This window comes from Danio rerio, chromosome 19, assembly GCF_052040795.2.
Source record: "Danio rerio strain M-AB ecotype USA chromosome 19, GRCz13ab, whole genome shotgun sequence".
NCBI classification, from domain to species: domain Eukaryota; kingdom Metazoa; phylum Chordata; class Actinopteri; order Cypriniformes; family Danionidae; genus Danio; species Danio rerio.
In genome coordinates this window covers 7221324-7243533 of record NC_141039.2, presented here as the reverse complement: position 1 = coordinate 7243533, position 22210 = coordinate 7221324, and the positions used below count along the sequence as shown (strand labels likewise).

At 33.0% G+C, this 22210-nt stretch overlaps 1 protein-coding gene and 1 long non-coding RNA gene across 9 annotated transcripts in view; one reads left to right on the top strand and one right to left on the bottom strand.

Moving 5' to 3' along the window:
* pou2f2a (POU class 2 homeobox 2a) overlaps nucleotides 1–22210 on the top strand; it is a 104175-nt gene that overhangs the window by 52774 nt on the left and 29191 nt on the right. The gene's annotated exons all lie outside the window — the stretch shown is intronic.
* LOC147832450 (uncharacterized) lies at nucleotides 4917–6718 on the bottom strand. The gene is made up of 2 exons (XR_015516438.1): nucleotides 5170–6718; nucleotides 4917–5047 (listed from the first exon to the last, which is right to left on the bottom strand). It is a non-coding gene; the product is annotated as an uncharacterized LOC147832450 (long non-coding RNA).

The window sequence follows — 22210 nt, the reverse complement described above, 5'->3', positions numbered from 1 at the left end:
GTCCCTTTTTATATGAATTATTATGAACAGAAAACAAAAAATCAAAGGGATAGTTCACTCCAAAATGAAAATAGACACACTATTTACTTCTCACTCCATCTATCTTTCCCTTTTCTCTGTTTATATGAATTATTATGAACAGAGAACAAAAATTAAGGGATTGTTCTCTCCAAAATGAAAATGTACACACTATTTACTCATTACTCCATCTATCTTTCCCTTTTTTCCATTTTATATGAATTGTTTTTAACAGAAAACAAAATATTAAAGGGATTGTTCACTCCGAAATGAAAATGTAAACCCCATTTAATCCACACTCCATCTATTTTTCCCTTTTCTCTGTTTATATGAATTATTATGAACAGAAAACAAAATATTAAAGGGATTGTTCACTTCGAAATGAAAATGTCCCTTTTTATATGAATTATTATGAACAGAAAACAAAAAATCAAAAGGGTAGTTCACTCCAAAATGAAAATATACACTATTTACTCCTCACTCCATCTATTTTTCCCTTTTCTCTGTTTATATGAATTATTATAAACAGAGAACAAAAATGAAGGGATTGTTCTCTCCAAAATGAAAATGTACACACTATTTACTCATTACTCCATCTATCTTTCCCTTTGCCTTTTTATATGAATTATTATGATCAGAAAACCAAAAAAATAAGGAGATAGTTCACTCCAAAGTGAAAATGTATGCACTATTCATTCCATCTAGCTTTCCCTTTTCCTTTTTTTATGAATTATTATGAACAGCAAACAAAAAATCAAAGGGATAGTTCACTTCGAAATGAAAATGTACACACTATTTACTACTTATAAACCTTTATCAGTGTTTGAATACTAAATCAGATGTTTTGAAGTCTGCTAAAACTGTTAACTTCCATTGTAGGAAAACAAATATGATTACAGGTTTCTAACAATTTTCAAAATATTAGCTTTTTTTGTTCTACAGATGAAAGAAACAAACCTATAAGGGGTGAGTAGAATCATTTTTGGGTTACTATAGGTCTATCTAACTAATAAAAATGATCCTGATATGAAATATTCTTTCACAACATCAATGTTTACTGTATTTCACATCTAGGCATCGTGGTAAAGTCACTGCACTTCATGTGTTGCTTTAATATATTCATAATTGCTTTAACTATTAGCCAACTTCATAATTTCCTTACTATTGTTCACTTTGTGCTGCTGATTTTTCCCTCTGTCCATTACTCAGTGGTCCAGTATTGCGGTACTGGAGATTCAGCCATTTTGTTCGTCTGATTTTTTTTGCTGGTGCAATGAGAACACGGCCTGATCCAATTTGTGTTGGTCACCAGTGTGAAATGGCGGTCGGCCGGGGGACCGGCGCTCTCCAAAGCCTCTCAGCTCTCTTCCTCTCCTCATTTTTCTCTCTCTTTCAGTCTTTCTCTCAGCTGGTGATGTGCCACTCACCCAGCACCTCTGCACACTGGCACCCAGCACGACCACAGGCCGGCAATCAACACACATATACATGAGCAAACACACACATACATGCATACACACACACTCAGAGAAAGTGAAGAGTTTGAAATAATCACGTTTTCATACTTTCCATCAGTATTATCTGAGATCAAATTGATGTCTCTTTAAGGTAATTTAAATATTATTAATTCAATTATTTTGAATGCAATATATATTGTCGCATCAAATTCTTAATCAACAATATATTGCATGTTTTGTTTTAATATTTATTTAAACAGATTTTTAGTTAGTGTTTAAAATATCAGATATAAATATAAATAATATTTAATGTAATATAATTAATATAGTTAATTTATCAATCTAATAGATTTTTAACAAATTATAATATTATGTAACAATGTGTACTTTGTAAGTTAAACTGTAATATTATTTAGTTATATAATAACCTAATTTGAATATTTTTAAATATTTACATATTTTAAATATTTTTTAATTGTATATTTTTTATTAATAGTGACTTTTTTATATATAAAAATATGTTTTTAAGTTATATAGTTGATATAGAAAGATCTGCTATAATGATAAGTATTGTAAGACTTATATTTAAGACTTATTATTATTATTATTATTAAAGATTTCTTTACTTTTAAAGTAAGAATATATCAAAAGCATTTAGTTCTAGATTTGACATGTTAAAGCAACTTTTAAATGAGATGGTGTCCACAGCTTTATTTGACTTGATTTTATTTACATCCGTTATTTTTCACGTGAACAATAAGCTCTATTTCAGTACTGTCTGCACCTTTTGACAGAAAGTGCAGTTCCCTAACACACTACAAATCAAAAGGTGACTTCACAAAGTACTTTTAAGCCACATTGAGCACACGCGCACTCCCCTTTCAACATCTTTAACACAAAAACACATGTCTTGCCATTTCCCCTTCAAATACACACATTCACTGTGATTTTGGCAAAATTGCCATGCTTGACGACCATATAGTCGACGACGTAGCAACAAAGAGAGCAGGCGAGCGATGGATGGATGGGGGGAGATGGGGGTGTTTGTGTGTGTCATTTGGTGAGTGAACATAAGTGGCACTGAGGCGGTGGAAAGGTAGGCTGATGGAGAGGGCGAGGTAAAATTAGACAGCAGAGTGGCCACCTTTTTTTGCACAGACGGAGCTAAGGACGCCGTCCGAGCACGAATGTGGCCATGAGCCTCACAATTCAAAATGGAGTTTGTTTAAATAACCTGTGATAGCTTGGCAAGGAAGCGCAGGTGCCGTGGCCGAAATGGATGGAGGAAGAAGAAGAAGAGGTTGAACACACCCTAGGGAACCATGGGTGAAAAACCTTGCCCAAGGGCACGAGCGAAGGGTAGAGGGGGCCTTCATCCATCCAACTATCCCTCCCTCCGTTCTTCAGGGGAATTGTCAGTCAGTCCATTTCCACACAGCCATCCTAATGTTTTCAGACGCTGAGGTGCTGTTAGCATGGCGGCGCTAGCCGAGGACAACACACCTACCTTACAAAACAGTGCAGGAAACAGGCGCATCACATTCTGTTGATTCACCTCATTTCACGTGAACATCTGACGTTTGTTGAGGCGCAGCACTTGATAAAACAGACGGGGAACGAAGAAATTAGGCTGCGGGAGAGGGAATAGGAGATCTGTAAGTTTCTGTGTATTCATCCATGTTTGAATTGTGAGGCCCGCTGTTGATTCGACTCGCGCTCGGGTAAATACAAGCCAGTTCTCAAAGGCGTCTCCAAACTGTGATTTTTGAATCCCCAGGCCGCATAAACGACACAAGAAAGAGTGCGCGGGAGAAAGTGAAGCAAAACAAGAAAGAAATAGGAAGAAGAAATGAAAGGATTGGGGGAGGCAGCTGGCGCTGCAAAAGTGCCTCCAATATGTGCGGGTCTGAGCGCCCTCCGAGAGGGGCCCCGATCGATACCAACTCGGAGCAATAAAGCTTTCTCCCTGTCATCTCCACAGAATACAAAGCAGAATGGGGGAGAGAAGGGGAGGGAGGTGGTGGAGGGGGGATAGAGGGGTGAAAAGCTGTTCCGCTAGCCAGACCAATTTCCTAACCCTCCCTTCTCCTCTCCCTCCACCTTTTTTAGCCCTCCAACTACTACTACTACTATGTACGCTACCTTTTCTCTCCCTTTTCATGCACTTCTCCTCGTCCGCCTCGGCTTGAGGTGTTGTGTCTGCTTATATTATTAATAGTGTTTGAATAAATAAACTTAATAATTCATCTCCGCAGTTTTAACCGGATTGATAGCGGGTGAAAGATTCCGCAGGATCCAGACGAAATGAAAGAGGCATGCGGAGGGACCGGCCTCCGGGTTCGAGAGGGCTAGAACGGGGTTGAGGTCGTAGCCTTAGAGTGAAAGAGAGAGAGATGGATGTGCAGGTGAGGGAAGAAAAGCGAGAAAGACGTGCAGCGCAGGCGGCGAGGAAGAGGTCAAATAAGTGTTCTCTTTAATTGAGAGCCAATTTAAGTCCAGTGCAATCGATAAACCTATACACCGAGCAATCTGCCGTCGCCTATAACACATACATCATGCTGTTTAGTTGCTTAGTAGATTCTGTCACGGACGGACACCGTCCCCCAAATGGGATTCGTGGACATGTCGGATTGAACTTGGCGTGCGATTTAGATTTCGGTGAATTTTCGGCTTCTGAGGGTCATAATTATACGCTGCCTCTCTCTTTCTCTCCTCGTCTGATCCCTCCCTCTTATCCTTTATTAGGAGACAGCTGTGTAAATCTTCTGTCATTCCCTTCTTTTATTGTACGATCACAATGCACCTGCACTCACTTTTCTTCTCCTCTCTTTGTCTCTCGTCCTGCGTTTACTCATATCTTAATATGGTTCCTGCCACTTTTTTTTTTCTCTCTCCCATCGTCCACTCCATCCCTCCATCTCTGACACCTCCTGTCGGGGTGAAATAATAGAAGGACAGAGGGTCGGGGTGGACGGACAGAGGGATGGAGGAAGGGTGGAAGCGTCGGCCTCCCTCCCTGTTTTGTGCGTTCCCCCGGGGAGGGTGGTAATAATGGTAGCCATACAGGGGAGGGGGGCGAGAGGAGCGATTATTGTCTTGTAGGGAGTCAGAGGTATCGATCGGCCCAGAAATATGTGGTGCGCGAAAGAGGTACTGTATCGGATATAATATACACTCCTGAGACGGCAGGCGCAAAGGCGCACACACACAATAATACAAAACACCAAGCGAGAGACGCTCGCGTACACACACAAATACAAAATACCCACTGCCGGAGAGGCTTACACACTCTCCAGCACAAATATATTTAGGTAAATCCGCTTTTAGAAACGTGTGAGAGGCTAAGATGCACTCGAAACACACGACCACAGTGAGAGGCCAAGGAAATACTCGCATCCACACAATACCCTAACACAAATAAACCCCGGAAGACTCTAAAAATTGTGATTAAAAATGTATTTCTGTCCAAACAAACCAAAAAATAAGACATTAAATCTCTTGAATGCATTTTGTTAGTCAGCTGTTATCCACTGTGGCCTTCCAAAATTGAGGTATCAGTATTTGCATATGACCTGTAAGAGATGAACACAGGATGAAATCAACTTGTTACTTAAACACCAGAACATTCAGGATTTTAGTTTGATTATCACATACACACACACACACACACACACACACACACACACACACACACATGCAGGTCTTTCACTGCTGTTGCCTGGCAACGTGGCTAGGTGTCCTATTGGAGAGCTGTGCTGTCCAGTGATGTCATGACCGCAGCTGACCAACACTGCTGTAGCGAGAAACAGAGAGGGAAATATACTGAACGACAGAGGCTCAGAGTTACCCTAAAGTTTAGTTGTATATGATGTACATGACGCAACTGGATGCATTATTAAAACCTACCATGTCTGGCCGAAGTCAATCTTGAATACAAAAACCTGAGCAGGACGTGATGCAACTTTATTAGTATATTTCGGTTAGGGAGAGCGAGAGAGGTCTACTTTTAAACCTGTTCCCTCCATTGTTCTGCTCCATTGTCTTTAAATCAGGTCAACAGCCGATAAGATTTAACACCCTAACCTGCCTCTGCATCTCTCCTTGAGTCGAGGGGGAGTCGCCGCTGTGCTTGAAGTAAAGGAAGGTGTGTGTATGTGTGTGTTTGCACTGCATCTTTGGAGACCTGTGTTTTTGCTTTTGGTATTTCGTTTGTTTGGGTTAAAGGGATAAATCCGGATGAAGCACCACGAACTGACTGACATTCTCCTGATTTCCACCGAAATAGTTTTGATACACACTTTAATTTGTTGAAATGAGTGAATTGTGTGTTGGGCAGTTTTGTGTTTACAGTTTAAATCCCTTAATTGATTAGATCCACAGAATTACACTCATTTTAATCTCGAAACGTTTTCTGTGTTTTAATTATTTATCCTGGAAAACAAATGTTACGAGCCTATTTTTTTAAGAACACCATCTAAATGAATTGATTTTATTCAGTTAATATGTAAGATGTATGTTCTCATAAGTAATGTTAATTAATGAATGCATTATAATATATTTAAAGAAACTAAATAGATTGTGTAAATTAAAAACTGAAGTGGTGGCAGGTAAATGAACTGAGTTTACTCGAAACAAAAATATTATTTATAGTTTTAAAATTGGTAGTTATTAATTATATAATGCATATGTAACCATGGACCCAAAAAAAGTATTATGTTGCATGTGTGTACTTTAGCAATAGCCAAAAAATACATTGTAATGCGTCAAAAATCATTAAAATATTAAGTAAAGATTGTATTGCATTCGTGATTATTATTATTTTGTAAATTTCCTACTGTAAATATATCAAAGCTTAATTTTGGATTGGTAAAATCCATTGTTAAGCACTTTATTTAGATAGCTTTAACCCTTTAACTGCCCGACTAACACAACAAATTGGATTGTAACTCCTAATGTCACTAGTTAACACACTCAATACATTTTTTTCAGCACATCCTATAATTTCTAAAATATCCACCATTTGGATGAGGTTGATATGTCAGTTTATGGTAAAAGTACTGGAATTAATACATATACAATGAAAACATAATCAAAATAAAACATGTTTGAATACTAAATTATCTTTATTTTTTTGAAGTATGCCATGAAATATTTTTGATTCTCATTTAACATGTTTTCTTGTTTTTTTTGTGTGTGTGTGTGTGTGTGTGTGTGTGTGTGTGTGTGTGTGTGTGTGTGTGTGTATATAAAAGGATTATGTTTGCTTAATGTTTTTTTTTTTTTTTTTTGTAAACCAACAATGCTGTGTAGTGTAAATCATTATTTAATACAGTCAAAACATGGTCAACCATTTGGTAGAGCAGGCACTTTCTGTTTTTGACTCTCAGATTCTAGATTTTCATCTTTATCTCAGCCAAGTATTGTCCTATCCTAACATACTGTACATCCATCAATGGAAAGCTTATTTATTCAGCATTCTGTCAACAACGATAAAAAAAGACACTTATGACTGGATTTGTGGTCCAGGGTAACATAAAATACTATAACAACCTATTGGGTAACACTAATAAACGGATATGTATCGAAGGATTGTCAATGATGAGCCCTAGTGACTTCCATTCTAACTTCATTTTCATGCACGTGTGATTAGCCATGGGCCGGTATAGGATTCTGACGGTATGATCACGGTTTCACAGTATTGTGTTTACTGCTCTAAAATATATTGTTTTTAAAAGTCTGGGTAAGAATACAACAACTTTTTTCCCCTTTGAATACAATATATTTTATGTTGAGAAACATGTATATTATTTTGGAGCAGTATACATGTCAGGCTAAACAATTCAAATGAGTCACTGACTTCTGCTTTCTTCATTAGTTTAAAAACACAATTTCTTTACAATTCAAAATGGCATCTTTGAATATTTTTTTTGCTTGAGATATTGTTGTCCTAAAAACGTAAAAGAAAAAAATGCAAATGAAAAATCTTACACATACCTTTATGGATTGGTATAGGCAAAAATTTTGGTGGTATTAAAACCTTGACTTTTTCAAACCGTGGTATACCTTGAAATAGGTTATCGTCCCATGCCTACTTGTGATAACATCTCTTTTATTAAATTATGGTAGCAAAATAAACAATAATGAACTAAAAAAATTATTGTTACATGATAAAATACTGTTATTTATGCACTTGTGATTAGGCATTGACTGGTGTAGAATTCTGACAGTATGATAACCTTGGATAAAAATATCACGGTTTGACGGTTATTCCATTACTGCTCTAATATATGTTCTTTTTAAATGTCTGGGTACAAAACTAAAGCTTTTTCCCATTTGAACACAATATATTTAATTTTTAGAAACATTTAAAATATTTTGGAGCAGTAAACATGTCAGGCTAAATGATTCAAATGAGTCATTGACTTCTGCTGCCTTCATTAGTTTCTAAAACAGATTTCTTTACAATTAAAAAGGGCGTCTTTGGATATATTTTCTGCTAAAAAATAAAAAATCTTAAACATACTGTAGGAACGGTATCGCAGAAAATGTTGGCGGTGTTAAAACCTTGACTTTTCCAAACCGCGGTATACCTTGAATTAAATTAAATTCAGCTATATTTGTATAGCGCTTTTACAGTGTAGATTGTGTTAAATCAGCTTTACATAAATGGTCATAGTAACTGGATCAGGGTAGGTCAGTATTCAGTGATTAAGTTCAGTTCAGTTTAGCTCAGTTTAGTGTTGTTTAAAATCATTACTGAGAATCCAAACACTGAAGAGCAAATTCATCGATGCGCAGCTCTACCGATCCTGAAATCACCTACTTGTGATAACATCTCTTTTATTAATTTATGGTAACAAAATAAATAATAATGAACTAAAAAAAAAAAAAAGAATTGTTAGATGATAAATTTGCATTGGGTGACAAAAATAATTTAATGTAAAGATTAAATCAGGTATAAATAAATAAAAATGCTCCAACTGCAGGTTACCACTTTACTACAGTAACACATGCTGAGGTACAAATTAAAATTCTGTTTTTAATGTATAAATAGTACATTAATATAGTAAACAAGCATATTTATCTGAAAGTAACCTGCAAGAAACAAACAAAAGCGATTGGTTGAATCAGAAATATTTGTAATATATACCGCCAGACAACAAACAAGCCCTTATCTTTATGTCTAGAGTGCTTTATACAATGTAGATTGTGTCAAGGCAGCTTTACATAGACGAAGAACATGAAAAAGCCATTGGAGTGGCCACATATTCAGCGTATCAGGCAGGTAGCAGAGTAGTGGTTTATCTGGATGAAAAAAAAATGTGCAAGTGCATTGGCTTGAGGGTGTGCGATGGCTAAGAATGATGTTGTCTACCTCCTGCATGTTTTAACGTTTACAATGACACTGAAGAACAATATTAGTGCATACACACGTCCACATTCTCATCTTATAGTACCTAATTACATGGAAACTAATTGGCGCGGTGCAACTAGTCCATGATCAGCGGGCCACGGTTATTTATAGAGCTGTCCCTGAGAGAGACCCCGAGGCAGACGAACCCCTCACTGGCCTCCCCAAAGGTCAAGGGGGGCAGGATCAGGGGGAGGGGGGGCTCAGCGGAGTGACCCCTGACCCCAACACACGCCACCCAGCATCCCTCTTTCAGCCCCTCGCGCGGACACACACACACACCCACGCGCCGTCTGTCACGGCCCTGACAGGCGTTACTGAGGAGCTTGGGGGTACATAAAAGGGGGCCCAAAAACTTGCTAAACCCCTGACCGTGACCCTGAGCATTACACACACACATATTCAGAAGACAGATCCATTATGAGCGCTGGGGTAAAAGGCTTAAACTGGAGGACGCATCAACTGTCCTGTGGGTGAATTAGTGTGTGTGAAGGGTTGGTGTTTGTGGACAGAGTGTGAAAGCGTGTGTGTATATGTTTTCAAAACACATGTAGGCAGGTGATGGATGGCTGTATAGCCTGGATATTGCACGGTTAAATTGTTAGTGTAACACACAAAACATTCACACTTATTCTACAGTGCCTAGTAATACAGTAAATCTGGTATTTCATGTAATGATAACAGGTCTAAAAATGTTTTGGATCAGAAATCTTAGCTGATAATTAATAATATCAAGTATTAAGTTGTCATATAGGCTATAATGCAATATGATATATGTTATATACTTAAAGATGTGGTATTTGGTATATCAGGGGAATGTTAGACATTGTATTTCGTGACTGAGAAAGTCTTAAGTTCTGATAGATGTTATTAATTATTTGGAACAATACCGAAATGTATAAACAGTTACACTTATTCTACAGTGATTAGTAAAAAAGTCAGTCGTAGTAGTGTTTTATGTAATGATATTAGGTCTAAAATGTTTTGGATCAGAAATCTTGGCTAATAATGCATAATATCAAGTATTAGGTTTTAATATATGGGCTATAATGTATAATATATGTCATATAATTATATATATGGTATTTGTCATATCAAGGAAACATTAGATGTCGTATTTTTGTGACTGAGAAAGTCGGTAAGTTTTGATTGGTGTCATTTATTTGGAACGATATTGAAATGTATGAATGTTCACACTTATTCTACAGTGTAAAGTAAATCTGTGGTCTAAGTAGTGTTATGTAATGATAACAGGTCTAAAAAGTTTTGGATCAGAAATATTGGCTAATAAAACATAATATCAAGTATTAAATGGTAATATAGGCTATAATGTGATATGTTATATGGTATTTGTCATATCAGGAAAACATTAGACATTGTGTTTTGTGACTGAGAAAGTCTTACGTTCTAATAGGTGTTTTTATTTATTTGGAACAATATCGAAATATATAAATATTCACACTTATTCTACAGTGACTAGTAAAGAAGAAAATCTTAGTAGTGTTTTATGTAATGATAACAGGTCTAAAAATGTTTTGGATCAGAAATCTTAGCTGATAATAAATAATATCAAGTATTAAGTTGTCATATAGGCTATAATGCAATATGATATATGTTATATACTTAAAGATGTGGTATTTGGTATATCAGGGGAATGTTAGACATTGTATTTCGTGACTGAGAAAGTCTTAAGTTCTGATAGATGTTATTAATTATTTGGAACAATACCGAAATGTATAAACAGTTACACTTATTCTACAGTGATTAGTAAAAAAGTCAGTCGTAGTAGTGTTTTATGTAATGATATTAGGTCTAAAATGTTTTGGATCAGAAATCTTGGCTAATAATGCATAATATCAAGTATTAGGTTTTAATATATGGGCTATAATGTATAATATATGTCATATAATTATATATATGGTATTTGTCATATCAAGGAAACATTAGATGTCGTATTTTTGTGACTGAGAAAGTCGGTAAGTTTTGATTGGTGTCATTTATTTGGAACGATATTGAAATGTATGAATGTTCACACTTATTCTACAGTGTAAAGTAAATCTGTGGTCTAAGTAGTGTTATGTAATGATAACAGGTCTAAAAAGTTTTGGATCAGAAATATTGGCTAATAAAACATAATATCAAGTATTAAATGGTAATATAGGCTATAATGTGATATGTTATATGGTATTTGTCATATCAGGAAAACATTAGACATTGTGTTTTGTGACTGAGAAAGTCTTACGTTCTAATAGGTGTTTTTATTTATTTGGAACAATATCGAAATATATAAATATTCACACTTATTCTACAGTGACTAGTAAAGAAGAAAATCTTAGTAGTGTTTTATGTAATGATAACAGGTCTAAAAATGTTTTGGATCAGAAATCTTAGCTGATAATAAATAATATCAAGTATTAAGTTGTCATATAGGCTATAATGCAATATGATATATGTTATATACTTAAAGATGTGGTATTTGATATATCAGGGGAATGTTAGACATTGTATTTCGTGACTGAGAAAGTCTTAAGTTCTGATAGATGTTATTAATTATTTGGAACAATACCGAAATGTATAAACAGTTACACTTATTCTACAGTGACTAGTAAAAAAGTCAGTCGTAGCAGTGTTTTATGTAATTATATTACGTCTAAAATGTTTTGGATCAGAAATCTTGGCTAATAATGCATAATATCAAGTATTAGGTTTTAATATATGGGCTATAATGTATAATATATGTCATATAATTATATATATGGTATTTGTCATATCAAGGAAACATTAGATGTTGTATTTTGTGACTGAGAAAGTCGGTAAGTTTTGATTGGTGTCATTTATTTGGAACGATATTGAAATGTATAAATGTTCACACTTATTCTGCAGTGTTCTAACAGGTCTAAAATGTTTTGGATCAGAAATATTGGTTATAAAACATAATATCAAGTATTAAGTGGTAATATAGGCTATAATGTGATATGTTATATGGTATTTGTCATATCAGGAAAACATTAGACATTGTATTTCGTGACTGAGAAAGTCTTTAAGTTCTGATAGGTGTTTTTATTTATTTTGGAACAATATCGAAATATATAAATATTCACACTTATTCTACAGTGACTAGTAAAGAAGTAAATCTTAGTAGTGTTTTATGTAATGATAACAGGTCTAAAATGTTTTGGATCAGAAATCTTAGCTAATAATAAATAATATCAAGTATTAAGTTGTCATATAGGCTATAATGCAATATGATATATGTTATATACTTAAAGATGTGGTATTTGGTATATCAGGGAAATGTTAGACATTGTATTTCGTGACTGAGAAAGTCTTAAGTTCTGATAGATGTTATTATTTATTTGGAACAATACCGAAATGTATAAACATTTACACTTATTCTACAGTGATTAGTAAAAAAGTCAGTCGTAGTAGTGTTTTATGTAATGATATTAGGTCTAAAATGTTTTGGATCAGAAATCTTGGCTAATAATGCATAATATCAAGTATTAGGTTTTAATATATGGGCTATAATGTATGATATATGTTATATAATTATATATATGGTATTTGTCATATCAAGGAAACATTAGATGTCGTATTTTGTGACTGAGAAAGTCGGTAAGTTTTGATTGGTGTCATTTATTTGGAACGATATTGAAATGTATAAATGTTCACACTTATTCTACAGTGTAAAGTAAATCTGTGGTCTAAGTAGTGTTATGTAATGATAACAGGTCTAAAAAGTTTTGGATCAGAAATATTGGCTTATAAAACATAATATCAAGTATTAAATGGTAATATAGGCTATAATGTGATATGTTATATGGTATTTGTCATATCAGGAAAACATTAGACATTGTATTTTGTGACTGAGAAAGTCTTTAAGTTCTGATAGGTGTTTTTATTTATTTGGAACAATATCGAAATATATAAATATTCACACTTATTCTACAGTGACTAGTAAAGAAGTAAATCTTAGTAGTGTTTTATGTAATGATAACAGGTCTAAAATGTTTTGGATCAGAAATCCTAACTAATTATAAATGAGACCAAGTATTAGGCTATAATGTAATATGATATATGGTATTTGTCATATCAGGGAAACGTTAGCTATCGTATTTCGTGACTGAGAAAGTTAAGTTCTGATAGGTGTTATTTATTTGGAACAATACCAAACATTCACACTTATTCTACAGTGACTAGTAAAGAAGTAAATCTTAGTAGTGTTTCATGTAATGATATCAGGTCTAAAAATATTTTGGATCAGAAATCTTGGCTTATAATAAACAATATCAAGTATTAATATGAAACATGTTACATAACTATAAATATGGTATTTGTCATCAGGGAAACGTTAGACATTGTATTTCGGGACGGAGAAAGTCTTAAGTTTTGATAGGTGTTATTATTTGTTTGAAACATTATCGAAATGTATAAACATTCACATTTATTCTACAGTGACTAGTAAAGAAGTAAATCTTAGTAGTGATTTATGTAATGATATTAGGTATAAAAATACTTTTGGATCAGAAATCATGGCTAATAATAAATAAAATCAACTATTAATTAGTAATATAGGCTATAATGCAATATATGTTATATAATTATAATTATGTTATTTGTCATGTCAGGGAAACGTTAGACATTGTATTTTATGACTGAGAAAGTCTTAAAATGTATAAACATTTACACTTATTCTACAGTCTCTAGTAAAAAAAGTGCATCTTAGTAGTGTTTTATGTAATGATATTAGGTCTTAACAATATTTTGGATCAGAAATCTAGGCTAATAATGAATAATATCAAGTATTAGGATGTAATATAGGCTTTATGTGATGTGATATATGTTATATAATTATAAATGTGGTATTTGTAACATGAGGGAAAAGTTAGACGTACTTCGTGACTGAGAGAGTCTAAGTTCTGGGTGTTATTATTTATTTGGAGCAATATCGAAAATATGTCTTACCTGAGTATTTCTAGATGACAAAAAACATATGAAAGAGGTGTCATAAAGACGTATATCCTCAAGACACTACAACATATTGAACGGATTATAGGCCTACGTCTGTCCCTCAGAGCCTCGTTTTTATAAATGAAGTTTATCCCGAATAGGATTTGTCATTGCTAACATTTAAAGCGCATCATGGGCAAAACTATTAATGTAAGTTTATGTTGTATTGATAATATATTGGGATGTCTTTTAAAACACAGAAGTCAGCATCGAAATAATTGACGACGATAAAAATGACTTGCCTTTCAAAGATTGGACAGTACAGAACGTAATATTAATATGTTCATGGATAAAGATTATACAAACACGTTTCTATTGATAGGCAAAGCTGCTCAGTTTAGACTCTCTTTCAATTCACAGATAATGTTTATCCTGTTAACATTTATAAATAACACAATAATAGAAAAGGGAAAGGGTAGGGAAAATACCAGAGAAGCATCCGTTCGTCTGTGAGGACTCGTAGGTGTTTAATATTAGTTTCGTTTTTAAGCTAATCTCATTCACATATAACAAAAGCTATGTTAATTAGACTTCTAACCTTAAAATAAGTCAAATTAAACCTAAGAAACTTAAAGTTAAAGTCGAAAACTTACAAGAAATCGCTCGTTTGATCTGCAAAGCTGCTCGTGAAGCCGGTTTGATGGTATTTAAAGCCGCTGCTGCCCTCTTGCGGTGCATTTGCGCCATTTCGGTTTCATTTCATTTTGAAATGTGTTAATTTTAGCGCATTGAGAGAACGAGCAGTGGAAAATAGAGGCGTGTGAAGAACTAAAATCAGATCTGCTTGTGTTTTCGTCGTCGTGATGAGCACTTTCCAGCCACCCCAGCACTTTCTTATGCTGACTTGAGCTCTGAGTGCTTCCCTCTGTGTCTTTCAGCCTCCTCCTTTCTTAACATTAATCTCCACCACTTCAAACCAGCCCTGATGACTGCCCACAACAAAGAATAACCACATATTTTACCTGGTTTGTGCCTCAAGATAATAACTTTTTCCTTTTTCGTGCGTGTGTTCACTCGTACCTGCGTTCAGAGGAAGTGTAGGGGTAAAACACATCGATGGTTGAAGGCGGAGAGTGAGAAAATGTAGGGGGGAAGTGAGGAGAGAGTGACTGTATGAGCCTTCATTCATTCTTTCTACCATATAACTATTAATTCTAGTTCAACTTGAGCTCTTTTTAAGTACGACTTTTTGAGTATTCTAACAATATTATGAATATTCACTCAGCAATTAGCATGAATTTTTGACAGAGAGCCAGGATTGGTCAGCTTATTAGGGCACGGTGAGGTGAATTGAAGTCTCACACTTGTAAACCTGAGAGACTCAAGCAGACTGAAGGCTGTGGTTTATTTATAAAATGGCGGCTATGGCGAAATGTCTGAATTCCAGGTAAGTCAGTGTCTTTCTTTCTCTCTCCCTCTCTCTCTTTTCCTCGCTTTCCTTCCCTCTAATGATCTCTCGAGAGGGGGCCGCAAGGTTAATTAGCTTCGCCTTCACTAACAGACTCTGCTAATGAGAGGACATCAAAACTAACTGGACTGAGGCCAAAAGTAATGAAATGTCAGGAGCAACTCTCTGGAGGAATGCAAGAGGCTTGAATATCAGCGTGTGTGTTTGTATATGAGGTGTAATATAGTGCTGGTGTATGCAATCGGGGTGTAGTTGGTCTCAGTGCTTTTCTTGTGGATAGAATAAAATAAATGTTGGGTGTTTAAAGCCAAATTTGGATTAAGTATTAACAAACCCAATAGGTTGGGCTTAAAGTGTAATAAAAACCATTTGTTTGCCCATATTTTACGCAAATCCAGGGTAAAGCAATCCATTTTTTAAGTGATAAGTAATTATATGCAATTATTTTATTGTGTAGAGTATCAGTGAAGTGTCTGTGTGTGTGTGTAAATACACTAACACAAATTGGGTTATTTCAACCCAATTTTGAATCAAAATATGGTCAAAACTAACTGAAGGGTTAATTTTATGAAGCATATTGGTCTCACTTCATTTTAAGGTACAATTCTCGATATTAACAACCCATTAAGTAAGATTTTTAGCTTAATAAATAACTAATTGGCTGCTTATTAATTGTTATTAAGGTTGTAGTTGGGTTTAGTTATTGGGTAGGATTAGGTATGTAGAATAAGATCATGCAGAATATGTACTTAAATAATAAATGATAATAAAAATTATAATAAACAGCCTAAACCTTAATAATAAGCATGCTAATAAGCAAATTGGTTACTATACTAAAGCATTACCAATAAATTTATAGGCCCAAATTTATGCCAACATTTGGATTTGTCCATGTTTTATAGTACTCAAAGTCACTGATCGAACATAGACCGTCACATTAGATTACAAATGAGTAAACTACAACACAATATGATAAAATAAGCAGCTGCAGAAGCCAGATATTGTGCGAAAGGATGAGCTTTTAGTTTAAGGACGAGATATTGAGTGTGTTAGTTTTGTTTTGTGCTGGATACAATGGTGAGATGTTCACACGAGGATTTATGGGAGTAAATTAAGTTGTAATGAGGCCAGTGTATCAGTTTTGCTCTGCTGAGTCTGCATTTGCGCTAGTGCATTACTTTGTTATAGAAGCAAAAAATAACAAAGGAAAACAAATCTTTATCTGTATCAGAGTGTTTACATCAATACCCAATCAGCATGTTATCACCATCGTACAGGAGTTTATATACCAAGAAAATATTGTCAGACATGTTTAGAATAAATTAATGACATAATAAAATACTGTGTTATAAAGATCAAAATGAAGCCTCGTTTTACCCGTTAGTTGTACCATTTATACTTTGCCACTCTCTTTTAAACCACAAAGTTTTACCCATTTTTCAGCAAGGATTTATTTAATCATTAAAAATGTATTTAAATTTAGCAAGGTCGTTAAGTTTAAAATGTATTTTAATAAACATAGATTAGAAAAAAGTTTTTTATTATTTAATAAAAATAATCGATTATGATGAATGATGGTGGAACATTGTTACGCATATTTTAACATTTTAATTATTTAATTTGAAATGATGTCTTGGAAATTACTTGTGTAAATCAAATTTTAATATACTTACCAAAATGGATTATCTTGCAAAATAAAAGTGCTAACCAGCCTAATAGCATAATCATATGTCTCTAATATAATACTGAAATAAATATATCTTAAAAAATGTTCAACTCTGTATACATTTTTGTGCAGAATAATTGACATTATTGGAAATTTTAAATCTAAAATTTCAAATCTAGCTAATTAATGTAATTTTATTTGTTATTATCATATTTGCATTAATATTTATTTAAATTTGCATTTTTGTAAATTTGGTAAATATAACATTTAGGATAGGCACAGTTTAAAATGCTTTCCAATACACATTTTTATAAATATAACAGTCTAGGAACATGACTAGTGAATTTGTTTCCTCCAGTCAGCCTTATGCCCTTTAAAAGATGTGACTGATGCTGATTGATCGAGTTTTTCCAAGAATATCTGACATTACTCGTCGCACGTGTATGCATGTATGTGTGTGTGTGTGTGTGTGTGTGTGTGTGTGTGTGTGTGTGTGTGATGACAGTGAGTGGAAGGCCGCACATTTAGACAGGAAATGGAGGTGACACTAGACTGACTCACAGCACAGAGGTTTGTGGGTAATACTGACACAGAATCAATTGCATGAGAATCAACCTTCACGTTTGTATACCATCACAGTAGTATCATCGGAATATGATATTTCCAATCGGGTGGGTTTGTGTCAATTAGTCATGTTTATTGTGTCCTTCGAGTAAAAAGGTCAGTCTTTATTTGAAATGGAACTCCGTAAAGAATCAAAGCTATTGTAAAAAGATTTTATAATTATCTATAAACTGTAGTCTTTCTATTGGTCAAATCTTGGAAATATTACACTGCGCCAAATGAGCTTTTATGAATAAATCTAAAATACTATCATCTTTAAATATATGTTTAATTTTTGTTATGAAGAAGTTTTAATAATTAGATGCACACTCTAATTACACTGATTGATTGAAACTGTTGAAATAAAAGCAATTTGTTGACTTTTCCTCAAAAAGTGGTTGAATCAGTTAAAATAAAAGTGATTTGTTGACTTTACTTTAAAAAAAGTGATCGAATTAGTTGATATAAAAACGATTTGTTGACTTTACTTAAAAAGTGATGAAATCAGTTGAAATAAAAGTGATTAGCTGACTTTTTCTTTATAAAAGTGATTAAATCAGTTGAAATAAAAGCGATTAGTTGACTTTACTAAAAAAAAAAAACCTGTTGAACCAGTTGAAATAAAAGCGATTAGTTGAGTATACTTAAAGTGGTTGCGCCAGTTGAAATAAAAGCAATTAGTTGACTTTACTTAACGTAATTGAATCACTTGAAATAAAAGCAATTTGTTCGTAAAAAAACACTTGAATCAGTTCAAATAAAAGTGATTAGTTGACTTTACTTTAAAAACCAATGGAATCAGTTGAAATAAAGGTGAGGTCAGTTCATATTTTTTTGTTTGTTTGTTTCTTTTTTCCATAAACCTGCATTCGTTTTGTGAACTTTTCTTTTTGTTATAAAACACAATTTAATGCATCATTTTAAATATGTAAATTGCTTTTAATAATAATAAAGAATAAGTAATAAGCATAAAAGACAGTTGCATTAAAAGCAATTAGTTCACTGTAATTTAAAATAGTGAGTAAATCCTTTGCCTTTATTTTTTATGTAAATAAACTGTACATAATTAGAAAAATTAAGTTAAGTCAACTTAACAGTTGCGAATTACAACAGGTTAATACACTTTTTTTTCTTGAAGTAAAGTCAACTTAAAATAAACAATAATTATTTTGAATTCATTAAATTTGTTTATTTGTTCATTTTCGTACATGAAGCTAGGCATCAATTATGTGAACGTTTACTTTTTTTATAGGACACAATGTAATGCATAATTTTAAATATGTAAATCGCCTCTAACAATATTAAGGAATAAGTTAAATGTATTAAATGCTAAATTACTTTATTAATACATAAAAATAAAAAGAATAAATGTCATATGAAAAGTATTTGGTATTTTTTTTTGATCATTCGTAATTTATTTTCCTAAATCGTTTTTTGGTTTATTAGCGATTATTTCGTTTTTACACTGTATTATAGATTTTTATAATCAGTATTTTGCATTGTGGAGTTTTGTTCACTCAAAAATTGAGTTAGCTGTTTGTTCAAACTACATAATTAAAATGAGCTGAAACAACACAATTCTTGATGATTTTGGGGGACATCTTGAATATTGTATGTTTAATTTACTTAAATTAGTAAAAACTGATAAATTACCTTAATTCCTTCATGTTGTCCCAACACAAATTAATTGTGTGGAACCCAGCATTTTTTACAGTGTTGAAATGAAACCAAGAATGAGAGCTTCTTTGTGGATCCTGGTAGCTTCATTTTCAAAAACCGAAGGGTCTTGAGACACACAAGAAGGAAGTGCCAGACAGTTTTATGCAACCCGCGCGTCATGTTCACCTCTCTAGGCCTTTCGTGGCTTTACATCATGAAAAAAACAAGCCGATGGCCCACTGACTGTGATTTACACTGTGCTTACGATCGCAATCTCTCCTTCACCTCAGTAGCGCGAGTGTCTGGACGCCAGGTGATCAATCTTTTCTTTCATTTCCACTCATTTGACTATCAATTTCAGTGAGTAATTCATCCTCATTTAGCCTCAGTCGAATGCGGTGGGTGGCGGAGGATGGAGGTTTCGTTTGCCTCGTTTGGAAAGTGACTTTAATTCGACTCTGCCTTTTATGACTAAAGCAAGTGAAATTTGTGAAACAAAAAAAGTGTCGATGGTGATGATAATGGCTTATAATACGGTGAAGGAGATTTTCTCACAGGACAGAGAGAGTTCTGGTGAGTCACAAACACACCGACCTGCAAAACCAGTAAGAATGTATTCATTTTACTGAAATGACTGAATCTAATAGAGTTTTATGGTTATATTTTGTGTATTAATTAAGACAGACATGGTTTTGTTTTGTTTTTGGCCTCCCATAACGGATTGAATATGAAGTAAAATACATTGATTTGAATCATCAAAACATTTTCATCAAATATTTGTACATTTTTTTGATTTAAAAAAAAAAGTACATGTAATATGATGACTATAATCAATATTGTAATATGCTTGAAAATGAGTGTTTTAACAACATAAGCTGGCCAATGTTCACTAAAATGGAGTACTAATAATATTAAACATTGCTTGACGTTTTGAGGGTGTAGAATGAACTTTTCCTTTTGTGCAATAGTACACTGATTGTGAAATCAGACTTAAATTAGGCATTAGTATGTATTTTGACTTATTGGATTATTGAGTGATGAGGTAAGTAAAAAATCATACTAATGTCTTATTATCTGAGATTACATGTCTTATTAAAATGTTTACTTTAGATTTAAGTTGCTTAATTTAAAGATTTTATTTTATTTTGACAAATTATTTCTGACATTCAGCTAAACCATATAAATAAATATATTTTAATTGAATTAATATAACAGGGTATCAACGGGGTCTTACAAAGTCTTAAAAGCTAAATTCTAGACCTAAAAAAGTCCCAAATCTACTGAAATGTTGTGTTGTAGGTCTTAAATTCTTTTAAAAGGTCTTAATTTTCTTTTGTTCACGTTGTAAAAAATATTTAATCAAGTAGTTCTAACAGCATATCTCTTTAGCTTCTGTTCTTGGTAAGGGTTATAGGGTTTATGAATGGATATTTTTGAAAATTTAAAAAAAATTTAATTAAAATTATTATTGTTGTATTATTAAATTTGAATCATTTTTTGATAAGGCAAGCAAAAATCTTTTTTAACTAAAAAAAAGCATTTAGCCCTGTAGAAGTCTAAAATTTCATTCTTAATGATCTTAAAATTGTCTTAATTTTTTTAATTGAACTTGAAACCTGCAGAAACCCTCTACAAGTATAAGAACTATTATTTATTTGCAGATACTATAATGTGTAATAATCTCAATGTATATTTGCTTATATTTTCTGAAATGCGTACTAATTTTAGTTACGTTATATTGTTTTAATTTGCTTTCCTCGCTACACTGATTTTTGGAATTTGAACATATATATATATATATATATATATATATATATATATATATACATATATACATATATACATATATACATATATATATATATATATATATATATATATATATATATATATATATATATATATATATTATTTGTATTTGATTAAATATAAAATATTTCATATATATATATATATATATATATATATATATATATATATATATATAAAATATTTTATATTTAATCAAATATAAATATAAATTATTAATATAATTATGTTTTAAATGGAAAATAAACTAGTAAATGTGAAGTCATAAAAAGTCATTTCAATAACTTTAATTTATTAAAATTAAGTTTAACTTAATATTTTTAGGCATGTTAATGCAAGTTGTTGGTTCAACTTAAAATATTTAAGTCAGCAACTCATTTATTCTGCTTTCTATCTCCAAATTTCTCTGTGTTTCTATTTGTTTTTAATTAATTCAGCTTTTCCTGAAAATTGGTTTATGCTATTTGTGTGTGATTGTTGTGACTGCTTCCATAAAAAGCAGTCTTTCTAATAGATCTTCAGCTCATTCCAGCCATGTAATTTCGACTAATTTAACAATAACTAAGCCGGACGGGGAAATCAATTTGCCGGTGGAAATGGCGGTGTGTAGCGCCTCTGATGTGGCCATCAATTTGAGCCGTGAGTAAGAGAGAGAAAAGCTGTTATGGTCGTGTGAAGTGCAACATGTGCTCTGGCGGGATCAAATCAGCTGTTGCGTGTGTGTTGGTATGAATGATGGCGCGCGGGACGGGACCTGGGAGGCGCAGGTGCTGTATTAGGATGAAGAGAGTGTCAAACTGCACCGAAACACAATCAGATAGAAAAGTAAAGGACAAAGGGAAAGACGGATAGAACCATTGTGCTTCCTCTGATGGAAATTGACTTTTTGACGCCGAGCTGTTTGGTTTAGTAATTTGAGATCTAATATAGTTATCAACAGCTTGGATTAAGCTTATTATATTATATTATATTATATTATATTATATTATATTATATTATATTATATTATATTATATTATATTATATTATATTATATTATATTATATTATATTGTGGTTTTTAATTATGAATTTAATAGTTTAGGACCTTATATTATATTATATTGTATTATATTGTATTATATTATATTATATTATATTATATTATATTATATTATATTATATTATATT